Raw genomic sequence first — 12,399 nt, 5'->3', positions numbered from 1 at the left:
AAAGGAGACATTGACCTCCAGGCTGAGCCAGGTGTACAAGGGTTAGTTGAGAGGATTTAATGCCCAAATTTTTTTTTTTTCCTTTCTACTTTGAACATAAGTGCCCTGCGGTAGAGAATGACATGGGGACAAATTTTTTCCGGTCCCCACAGGAACTTAAGTTTCCCTGTCCCATCCCTGCAAGTTTTATCACTGTTCCTGCCTCATTCCTGTAAGCTCTGCTTTAACCGTATAAGCCTTGAATACTTATGAGTTTAAAGTGTTTGAAGCTTGTGCAGAGGAGGACAGAGCTTGCAGGAATGGGGCAGGGACAGGAAAATAATTCAGAAGGAAAATGAGTTATCACGGGGACAGGGAAACATTTGTCCCCCCTGTCATTTTCTACACTGCAGCTCTTAAGACAGATGGCGGATGACAGCTTTGCGCAGAAGTCCGAGCAAAAAATTGTATCTGTGCATGAACTAGAATATCCTGCACAAAAATTTTGTATGCAAAACATTTTTGAGATGATATTTACCTATAGACTAATATTCCAGCATATCCACAGATGTGTGCTGTTGCTTTTGCAATTGCTCGGACATGAGCACAGTGTTAGCTGCCCTAATTGCAGAACCTTGAGCGCTAATCCAAGTAAGCCTGTCAGATGCGCATGTACAAGTTTTGCATGCTTCAAATTTGCTTACTGTATTGGCATGGAATACTTTTACAATAAGTTCACAGTAGAAGCTGGGCAGACAGCATTCTGTATCAGTCCTAGAGACTGGGAAGAAATAAGTCATGGGAAGCTGCTGGGGGAGGGGTGGGGGGGTGATAGGGCCATTAGTATGGGGAAAATACACATGAACGGGTGTTCTGAGAAGGTTGCTAACTCGGGCAGTCCTGTAAACCTGCTTCTTCAACCGCCTCGCCAAGCTTCCAGTCCCTATAACTACAATTGTTCCCACCACACCTCTCCTCTCCCTTCTTTACCAGCTCATGTCTGTTACATAAATAGGGGAGCACTGCCCTACACTGCCCTACTATGACTTCCCATTTATGCCCACTCTCTGCTTTCAGAAAACCGAAAGCAGAGAGTGGGCATAAATGGGAAGTTCTCCGACTGGGAGAAAGTGACTAGTGGTGTACCCCAGGGCTCGGTACTTGGGCCGATCCTTTTTAATATTTATATCAATGACCTGGAGGAAGGAACATCCAGTGAGATCATCAAGTTTGCAGACGATACAAAACTATGCCGGGCAATCAGATCGCAGGAGGATCGAGAGAAACTCCAGAGCGACTTGTGTCGGTTAGAAACATGGGCGGAGAAATGGCAGATGAAGTTCAATATGGAGAAATGCAAGGTAATGCATTTAGGCAATAAAAATAAGGAATACGAGTATACAATGTCAGGTGCAACTCTGAGGAAGAGTGAACAAGAAAAGGACCTGGGTGTACTGATAGATAGGACCCTGAAGCCGTCGGCACAATGCGCGGCAGCGGCAAAGAAGGCAAATAGAATGTTGGGCATGATAAAGAAAGGAATCTCGAGTAGATCAGAGAAAGTTATAATGCCGCTTTATAGGGCAATGGTCAGACCACACTTGGAATACTGTGTCCAACATTGGTCCCCCTACCTAAAGAAGGATATAAAGCTGCTGGAGAGGGTGCAGAGACGAGCAACAAAACTGGTGAAGGGTATGGAGAAACTGGAATACGAGGACAGACTTATAACACTAGGATTGTTCTCCCTTGAGAAAAGGAGACTGCGTGGGGATATGATCGAGACCTTCAAAATACTGAAAGGAATCGACAAAATAGAGCAGAGAAGATTATTTACATTGTCCAATTTGACACGGACTAGAGGACATGTAATGAAGCTGAGGGGGGACAGGTTCAGGACTAATGTCAGGAAGTTCTGCTTTACTCAGAGAGTGGTTGACACCTGGAATGCTCTCCCAGAGGAGATTATGACAGAATCGACCATCCTAGGCTTCAAGAGCAAACTAGATGCATATCTCCTTAAGAGAGGCATATAAGGATTTGATGGACTATAAATTACGCCAGGTGTACACCTGGCAGGGCCTCCGCGTGTGCGGATCGCCGGACTTGATGGACCGAAGGTCTGATCCGGAGAAGGCAGTTCTTATGTTCTTATTTCTATAGCATTACTAGGTATACGCAGTGCTGTACTTCAAACATGGAATAGACAATCCTTGCTTGAAAGAGCTTACAATCTAGTTATGAAAGATAAATGGGACAAAAAGGTGCAGCTATATACACGCTGATCAGATGGGGAATTACAGAGAATGACACGGTGAAGGAATTCATCGCCATTCCCATCCCCGCAGATAACCGTGGGAAACTATTCCATGTCATTCTTTAGTGTCTATCTCAACCTCAGTCCTTCTACACCAGCATTCTTCAATGCAAGGCTTTGAGGGTCAGTGACTACCCATTCATACTCTGGTTCTTCTCTCTCTTCTTAAAGAATGACATGGGGATGGTTTCCCGTGGTTATCCATGGGGACGGGAACGGTGATGAATTCCTTCACCCTGTCATTCTCTATTACAGAGGGAACGCAAGACAGATGGATTGGAACAAGGAATTGAAAGCAGCTTCAAAGAAGTGGGCTTTGAGTATGAATTTGAATACTGCTATCAGCAACAGTGAAGAGATGTGGGATCTGGCCTGGTGAACATTCTCAGTCCCCAAGTACTGTCGCATTTCCTGCCAAAACAGGAAGCCCATGGTAGAGATGGCCACTGTGCAATGAGACTTTGTCTTACATTCACGTCCATATTTGATAGTTGCTAATGATGGCGAGTCTCCTGTTTTTAAATGCAGCATGTGAGATGCCCGTTTGCAGAGGAGGCAACATAGTCGAGCCTGGTGTGGGAAGGGAGATGGCTGCTGCCACTGTGTCATGCCATAGTCACTGTAGAGATACTGAGGAGGATTCTCCAAAAAGATATTTTGCTCTAGCTGGTGGGACAAGCGAGGATACCAGCTGGTGATACTTAACTTGTAAAGCAGGGCTTCTGACCAGAGCAGAACTCCCCATGGAAGAGGTCCAGCGGGGTGTGGAGAAGGGTATTGAAACATGATTCATTGAAACATTGTGAAGGTGGTTCTTAGGACAGTTATTAGTGGAAAAACTGTACTATTGTAATTTTAGTAACATGTTAGTAGCAATTAGCAGTGGGATTTGTACCTGTCAGTAGTCCCCAGTGGTCACTTTTGGTTTAGGAAGGGAGTGTGAGGGTTTCTTTAATCAGTTAAAAGGATGTGGGAACCATAAAAAGGTTAAGAATCCTTGCTCTGAAGAAACAAAAAAGGAATAGAGATTTTACTATTGTTCTCTCTGGATTAACAAGCAGTCAAAACAGCTAAGATGAGAGGAAGTGAGTGGGGAACTAAGTTCTCTGTTCTCACTTTCATCTCTTCTTGATGAGTAGTGTTTCTTGCTAACACCCTTCTGAGTATATCTCATCAGCACAGAACAAAAGAACATAAGCAGTGCCTCTGCCGGGTCAGACCACAGGTCCATCCTGCCCAGCAGTCCGCTCCCGCGGTGGCCAAAAACAGGTCAAGGCCTGTCTGAATCATCAGAAGGGCTCCCCTGTCACCTTGGTTTCCCATTTAAGTTCTGCCCTCCTATCGAAGTCCTAGCCCTCCGGTCTTGCACATGCACGACCAGGTTGGTTTACTCAGTACCCCACGATCCCTCTATCCCTCAGGAATCCATCCAATCCCTGCTTGAATCCCTGTACCGTACTCTGCCTGATCACTTCCTCCGGAAGCGCATTCCAAGTGTCCACTACCCTTTGGGTGAAAAAGAACTTCCTTGCATTTGTTTTGAACCTGTCTCCCTTCAGTTTCTCAGAATGCCCCCTCGTATTTGCTGTCCCCTTCAGTCTGAAGAATCTGTCCCTATCCACCCTCTCTATGCCCCTCATGATCTTGAAGGTCTCTATCATATCTCCCCTGAGTCTCCTTTTCTCCAGAGAGAAGAGCCCCAGCCTATCCAGCCTCTCAGCGTACGAGCAGTGTTCCAGCCCTTTTACCATTTTTGTTGCTCTCCTTTGGACTCTCTCAAGTACCGCCATGTCCTTCTTGAGGTGCGGTGACCAATACTGGACGCAGTATTCCAGATGCGGACGTACCATCGCTCGATACAATGGCATGATGACTTCCCGTGTTCTGGTTGTTATGCCCTTCTTTATGATGCCCAGCATCCTGTTGGCTTTTTTCGAGGCTGCTGCGCACTGTGCAGATGGCTTCAGTGATGCATCTACCAGCACACCCAAGTCTCTCTCGAGTCTGCTGTCTCCCAACAATACCCCCCCCAATTTGTAGTTGAACAACAGGTTCTTTTTCCCTATATGCATGACCTTGCATTTGTCTACGTTGAAGCGCATTTGCCATTTGTTTGCCCAGTCTTCCAGCTTGTCCAGGTCCCTTTGTAGGTCCTCACACTCCTCCCTGGTCCTAACTCTGCCGCACATTTTGGTATCGTCTGCGAATTTTATAACCTCACACTTTGCCTCCTTTTCCAGGTCATTGATGAATATGTTAAAGAGTAAAGGCCCCAGCACCGATCCTTGTGGCACACCGCTCGTGACTCCCCGCCAGTCAGAATATTGGCCCTTTACTCCAACCCTCTGCAGTCTACCCTACAGCCAGTGCTTGATCCATCTGTGCACATCCCCTCCCACCCCGTGGCTCCACAGCTTCTTAAGTAGCCTTTCATGTGGCACCTTGTCGAAAGCCTTTTGAAAGTCGAGGTAAATGATGTCTATGGGCTCCCCATTGTCCATCCGGCTGCTTATTCCCTCAAAGAAGTACAGAAGGTTCGTTAGGCACGACCTTCCCTTACAGAATCCGTGCTGGCTTGTTCTCAGTAGGCCATTCCTCTCGACGTGCTCACAAATGCCGTCCTTGATCATAGCTTCCACCATCTTCCCTATTATTGAAGTCAGGCTCACCGGCCTGTAGTTCCCGGGGTCACCCCTCGATCCCTTCTTGAAGATCGGTGTGACATTTGCCAATTTCCAGTCCTCTGGCACCTCACCAGTTTTCAAGGATAGGTTGCAAACATGTTGGATTGTGCCCGCTATTTCCTGTCTTAGTTCTTTCAGCACCCTTGGGTGGATCCCGTCCGGGCCTGGTGATTTGCCGCATTTTAACCTGTCTATCTGTTTGAGGACATCCTCCCTACTTACCTACTTACCTACTTACCTACTTACCTACTTTTATAATTGCTCTTAAGGGTACCAAACAAGGCCTGGTTGCAGGTTTGCCCAGTTGAGTAACTTTTGCTAATTTACCGTATTTTTCACTCCATAAAACGCAATTTTTCCACCCCCCCAAAAAGGGGGTGGAAATGTAAGTGTCTTAATTAAATTGTAAACTCTTTCAAGCAGGGACAGTCTCTTGTGTATTTGTTGTGTATCACTGTGCACATCTGGTAGCGCCTTATAAATAATAAATAGGAGTAGTATATCTGTGAAATAACTTTGCTATTTGAGAAGTTGTAGGGCAGATGAACTACTCAAGTGAAGGGCTAGGGAGCAGCAAGAAAAAATATTTTATCTTCAGTGTTGGTTTGTTTGTTTTTTTATGTCTCCCAACTGTTAAACCTGTAGTATGTTTACTATCGGCTGGAATGCGAAGTGTCGCCTAACTCCCTGCCTTTCCCCAGGTCTTGGCTTTGCATTAGCTGGAAGCATAACTCTTCCAGCCGGCTCTTATCAAAATAAACAGGCGCCAAGGTGCCAGTTGTAGATCAGCTGAGGCCCGGAGGGTGAGATTTTCAGATACCCCCCAAAGACAAATAATTCCTGTTTGTTTAAAATTTGGCATTCTGGTTGGGGTAGGGGGTGGGGACTCTTTTGTAGTGATAATCTCTCCGTAGTAAATGTTTTTAAAACAAAAAGGAACAAACCAAGCATTGCTGATAGGCCTCAGGGAGGGTGTGTGCTTGCCCTAAAAGACAAATGAGACCATCTTATCGGCATAAAGTTGTGACACTTCATATCAATACTTATTAAATTTATAATTGGCATGCATGACATTTCCTGTGATATTTAAAGTCTTGATATCTCCTGTTCATACTTGCCTTATGTGGGAGGCATTTACTGCAACACAGACCATAATAAAAAGAACTGCAGGATCAGTTTTTAACATAATTTTGTTCTGGAAAGACGGGGGTCTTTTCTTAATTTAACTTGGAACATGTGATCTCCTCTCAACATCCCAGGGATGCTTGGACATACTGAAGGGGAAAAGAATAGGGGTGTGGCTCTATTTTTACTTTTATTAAATGAGACATTTGTAGAGAAAGCCCAAATGAAAAATCACCAGGTGCTGTTTGGGTTTTTTTTTTATTTTTGTGTGTTAAGTTTGCATGTTGCTGCACAGGGGAGTTGCTACCATTTTTACAGCCATGTTTATATTTTGAGAGAGAAGCATTGGTTTATCAATTTTGACAGCCTATCCCCAGACGTGCTGCATGTCTTTACAGAATGTTTGTTTTATTTATTTCCAGACACTTGATAATTGCAAGGGATCAAAAGAAGAGGCACTATGCGGTTTACAATAGTAGTAAAATCAGGGGGTGGTATAAGAAAGGGGTTGAGGGGCAAAAAGACTCATGATGGAGATGGAACGTAATGCATCTAGAAATAGGTGAGTCTTGAGTAACGACTTTTGAATAGGAAGGCTCATAAAGTCTCTTTCACTTCCTTCATCCGTGGCATCTTTTTCTTAATTGCGTTCTAAGCAGATCATCTTTTTTTAAATTTTTTTTTCTAAAATAGACGGAAACCAACAGCAGGCCTGTTTTGGGTTGTTGGTTTTTTTTTAGGCAAAAGGCAGTCTGAAATAGTAGGGATGATGGCTGTTTTGAAAGGTTGCATCTTTGATACTTCAGTTGTGTTTAGGTAACATCTCCATCCTCTCACTCTGATGGTTAAGTAATATTTCTAGTGGGCTATCGTGAGGAGCTTCAGTTCACAGTGCAAAACTGTTCCCAATTAGAGCTGGGTAGAGAATGACAAGGAGCCAACGTTTGTCCCAGTCCCTGCAGGCTCTGTCCCCATCTCTGTGGGTTCAGTTTCTGTCCCTGCGGACTCTGTTCTATGTTTTCATGATTTTTTTTCATGAACTTTTATGATTTTATGTTTAAATCTTTCTATTAAAGTATTAAAAGGGACATTATTCTGTATATATATATATATAAATAACAAATAGAGCCTTCCATTTCAGTCTGGTTTTGGTGCAACCGTCCCAATGATCCAGTTGCCTGTGTTTCTGTATCATCTAGGATGATAATGGGATAGACTTTCAAACATAGTGTAGAAGAGAACCTACATTGTATAGTGGATGAACAGGAAAATAAGTGTCTATTAAATGTTGGAAATGCTCCTTGATGCCAGCAACGATGGATGAATCTGTTGCAGTAACAGTAGGATGCTTCAGCAACTGGGCACATGATGGAAGGACATTGCAGATGGTAGAAGTCTGATCAGCAAACAAGACTCTAATTGCCACATCAAAGGCAAATTCTGTATACTTTGGAGTAGAGAATGACATGGGAAAAAAAATCTGTCCCCATCACTGCACCGTCCCCGGCCCACCGTTCCCTTCACCACCCCATCACCATCACTGCCATCCCATTCACCGCCCCGTCACCGTCCCCGCAGCATCCATAGAAGCCTTAGTACTGCAATATTTAGCTTATTCCTTCCTTATAAACCAAAGTTCTGGCTGCTGAACTGGAGAAAGAGATGTTCAGCTGGCAGGGCTTTGTTTATAAATTTTTATCAACACAACTACCGTATTTTCACGCAAATAACACGCACCCGTATAAAACGCGCACACGTGTATAGCGCGCAGAAATCACGATGATAAGCACAAAAACTTTGGTATAACGCGCTCACGATTATACCGCGCATGCTGCCCGACTCTCCGTTCACCCCCCTGACTTCCGTGCACTGCCCCGCCTCTCCGTGCGCTGTCCCGACTCTCCGTTCACCCCCCCCTGACTTCCGTGCACTGCCCCGACTTTCCGTGCGCTGTCCCGACTCTCCGTTCACCCCCCCCTGACTTCCGTGCACTGTCCCCCCTTGAAGGTCTGTCCCCATCCTGAAAGCCTGATGCCCCCCCCCCGACGTCCGATACATCCCTCCCCCCGAAGGACCCCCGATTCCCCAACAATATCGGGCCAGGAGGGAGCCCAAATCCTCCTGGCCACGGCGACCCCCTAACCCCACCCCGCACTACATTACGGGCAGGAGGGATCCCAGGCCCTCCTGCCCTCGACGCAAACCCCCCTCCCCCCAACGACCGCCCCCCCAGCCGACCCGCGACCACCCTGGCGACCCCCACGACCCCCCCACCCCCCTTCCCCGTACCTTTGGTAGTTGGGCCAGAAGGGAGCCCAAACCCTCCTGGCCACGGCGACCCCCTAACCCCACCCCGCACTACATTACGGGCAGGAGGGATCCCAGGCCCCCCTGCCCTCGACGCAAACCCCCCTCCCCCCCAACGACCGCCCCCCCCCAAGAACCTCCGACCGCCCCCCCAGCCGACCCGCGACCCCCCTGGCGACCCCCACGACCCCCCCACCCCCCTTCCCCGTACCTTTGGTAGTTGGCCGGACAGACGGGAGCCAAACCCGCCTGTCCGGCAGGCAGCCAACGAAGGAATGAGGCCGGATTGGCCCATCCATCCTAAAGCTCCGCCTACTGGTGGGGCCTAAGGCGCGTGGGCCAATCAGAATAGGCCCTGGAGCCTTAGGTCCCACCTGGGGGCGCGGCCTGAGGCACATGGTCGGGTTGGGCCCATGTGCCTCAGGCCGCGCCCCCAGGTGGGACCTAAGGCTCCAGGGCCTATTCTGATTGGCCCACGCGCCTTAGGCCCCACCAGTAGGCGGAGCTTTAGGATGGATGGGCCAATCCGGCCTCATTCCTTCGTTGGCTGCCTGCCGGACAGGCGGGTTTGGCTCCCGTCTGTCCGGCCAACTACCAAAGGTACGTGGAAGGGGGGTGGGGGGGTCGTGGGGGTCGCCAGGGGGATCGCGGGTCGGCTGGGGGGCGGTCGGAGGTTCTTGGGGGGGGACGGTCGTTGGGGGGGAGGGGGGTTTGCGTCGAGGGCAGGAGGGCCTGGGATCCCTCCTGCCCGTAATGTAGTGCGGGGTGGGGTTAGGGGGTCGCCGTGGCCAGGAGGGTTTGGGCTCCCTTCTGGCCCGATATTGTCGGGAAGTCGGCGGTCCTTCGGGGTGGGGGTGCGAGTGGTCCTGCCGGGGGGGGGGGGATGTATCGGACGTCGGGGAGTCGGCCGGGCAAGAGGGCTTGGGCTCCCTCTTGCTCCGATCGTGGATGCGGGTGCGGGTGGGAGCGCGTGCGAGCGGTCGTTCGGGGTGGGGGTGCGAGTGGTCCTGCCGGGGGGGGGGGGGATGTATCGGACGTCGGGGAGTCGGCCGGGCAAGAGGGCTTGGGCTCCCTCTTGCTCCGATCGTGGATGCGGGTGCGGGTGGGAGCGCGTGCGAGCGGTCGTTCGGGGTGGGGGTGCGAGTGGTCCTGCCGGGGGGGGGGATGTATCGGACGTCGGGGAGTCGGCCGGGCAAGAGGGCTTGGGCTCCCTCTTGCTCCAATCGTGGATGCGGGTGCGGGTGGGAGCGCGTGCGAGTGGTCGTTCGGGGTGGGGGTGCGAGTGGTCCTGCTGGGAGGGTGAATCGGGCGTCGGGCGGGGTGGGAACTATGTTTTAAAACTTTTGTATACCGCGCTCACGCATATAACGCGCGAGGGGTATGCGCGGTAGGTAAAAACGCGTATAACGCGCGCGTTATATGCGTGAAAATACGGTAATATACTACTTTATCCTAAAGCAAAAAAAAAAAAAGAAATAGAATTTTTTTTCTACCTTCGTTGTCTGGTTTCTGCTTTCCTCATTTTCTCGTTCAATTCCTTCCATCCACCGTTTCTCTTCTGTCTGCGTCTTCCATTTGCTCTGTTACTGTGCCTCTCCCTTTCTCCCCCCTTCTAGATTGGTCTGGCACCCATCTTCTTCCCTCCGCTCCCCCCCATAGTCTGGCATCTCTGTCTTCTTCCCTGCCAGCATCTTCTCTCCACTCTCTCTTCCCCATTTCCCTTCAGCATCTTCCCCATGTCCTTTCGGCGGCCTTCTCCCCGCTCTGTCTTGCCCATGTCCTTTCGGCGGCCTTCTCCCCGCTCTGTCTTGCCCATGTCCTTTCAGCATCTTTTCCTCTCCACCCCACCTTTCCTCCCTTTCTCCCTCCCTGCCCCTTACCTTTGTGGTGCTTTCATTCCTCCCCCCACTCTCCCCCCCGACAACAGGCCCAGTCCGACAAACGTCCTTGCCCTTTACCTGTGGCCAGTGATGTCTAAACTACCTTCTTACAGTAGCCGGAGTGTTGTAGTTGCATATGGCTGCCAGAAAGGTCGTCTCAGATGCAACTTCCGGTTGTGTCAGAGATGACCTTTATGGCAGCCACACGCAGCTTCAATGCTCCAGCTGCTGTAAGAAAGCAATTTATACATTGTGGCCACAAAGGTAAGGGGCAGGGAGGGAGTAGGGAGCTGTTTCAACTCGGCGGCGGCAGTAAGGAGGGAGGGAGCGTGATAGGTGACCATGCGCGTTCCCTCCCTTAACTGTGGGGACAAAGCCATTCACCGCTCCACGGGGCTACCCGCAGGTAACAGCCACCGTGTCATTCTCTACTTTGGAGGAAAGGTGGAAGAGAGGGAGATATGACTGACACGCTTAAATACCTATTTAGTCTACTGCCTGATAATGGAGGTTGTCTAAGGGCTAGATTTGCTAAGCAAACCGATCGTGTACCGATTGGTTTGCGAGCCGATTTTCCTCTGATCCTATTCACTAACCTGTGTCCCAATCATCCTCCGATCCGCGCATTCAAATGAGGGGAAACGGCATGCAAATGCAGTCAGGAAGCGATTGACTAAAATAAAAAAGCAACACCGACTGGGCTGGCCGATCCAAAATAAGCGACTGCTGAGGACCAGTCGTCAAGGTCCTTTCCGACTGCCCTGCTCTTCTGCCCTGATCTTCTGCCCTGTCTCAGCCCTGATCTCCTGTATGCCCCGATCTGCTCTCTGCCCCATCTCAGCCCTGATCTGCCTGCCCCGAATCTCTCTTGCCGCCCCGACTCTCCTGCCCTTCTCCGCACTGCAAGCCAGTGGTTTTAACCTGCAGGTTTAAAGCTGGTTAAAACCACGGGCTCGCTGGGCTAGTAAAAGTTTTTTTAAAAAGTTGTGGCTCTTAGATGCATGCGCAGACTATCTACAGATGGTCTGTGCATGCGTCGGGATCACACACTAGTGATCCTGTGGTCGGAGGGGGTGCGTTCCTCCCATCACCCTCATTTGAAATTTTTTATTTTGTGACTTGGTCGGGCCTGCACGGATCAGCCACAGATCGGGCACGCAAATCAGTTAATTAAATCTAGCCCTAAGTGGGTTGCATTTTTCCCTATCTGTCCTGGTGGGCTCACAATCTATCTAATGCAGTGTTTTTCAACCGCTGTTCCGCGGCACACTAGTGTGCCGCGAGATGTTGCCTGGTGTGCCGCAGGGCCGCCGGGCCCGGAGCTGACAGGGGGCCCGAGGCAGGGGCGCCAGTAGCTCGCCAAGGCAAAGTGAGTCGATCACCCAGGACTCACTTTGTCTTGGCGATCTAATCTATGGAGCCGATAAGTCTTCTTCTCCCCGACGTCAATTCTACAGTCGGAGAGGAAGTTCGGGCCAGCCAATCGCTGCCTGGTTCGGGCCAGCCAATCGGTGCCTGGCTGGGCGGAACTTCCTCTCCGATTGTAGAATTGACGTCAGGGAGAGCATGCGTCGGCGTCGGCTTTGGGGCCTGTTATCCATTGGTGGGTCCTGTTCCCCGATGGCAGCGGCAGTGGCAGTGGCAGTGGCTTGGGGAACGGCAGGGAGAAAGAAAGAAAGGGGGCAGGCAGGGAAACAGAAGGAAAGAAGAGAAACAGAAAAAAAGAAAGGTCAGGGAGAGAGGAAGAAAAAGTTGGGGGAGGGAATGAGGTGTGGAGGAGAGAAAGCATACAGGCTGATAGAAGGGAAGAAAGATTGGATGCACAGTCAGAAGAAGAAAGTGCAACCAGAAATCACCAGACAAGGTAGGAAAAATGATTTTATTTTAAATTTAGCAAAGTGGAGGCAGTATTACCACAGTTTTCAAAGGAATTTGCCCAAATAACTTAATAGTTAACTGGGTAAATTCCCAGAGATGAAAACTTCCCTTCACTTACTATGCACAGTTCTGAATTTATATCTGCTGTCTATATTTTACAATATGGTCACCTTTTACTAAACCGCAATAGTGGTTTTTAGCGCAGGGAGCCTATGAGCGTCAAGAGCAG

At 49.5% G+C, this 12,399-nt stretch overlaps 1 protein-coding gene across 1 annotated transcript in view; it reads left to right on the top strand.

The window, feature by feature from the left end:
* Window positions 1-12,399, top strand: part of SEMA4F (ssemaphorin 4F) — a 204,129-nt gene that overhangs the window by 18,720 nt on the left and 173,010 nt on the right. The gene's annotated exons all lie outside the window — the stretch shown is intronic.

This window comes from Geotrypetes seraphini, chromosome 1 (assembly GCF_902459505.1).
Source record: "Geotrypetes seraphini chromosome 1, aGeoSer1.1, whole genome shotgun sequence".
Lineage (NCBI taxonomy): Eukaryota > Metazoa > Chordata > Amphibia > Gymnophiona > Dermophiidae > Geotrypetes > Geotrypetes seraphini.
This window is presented reverse-complemented; position numbering and strand designations above follow the sequence as displayed.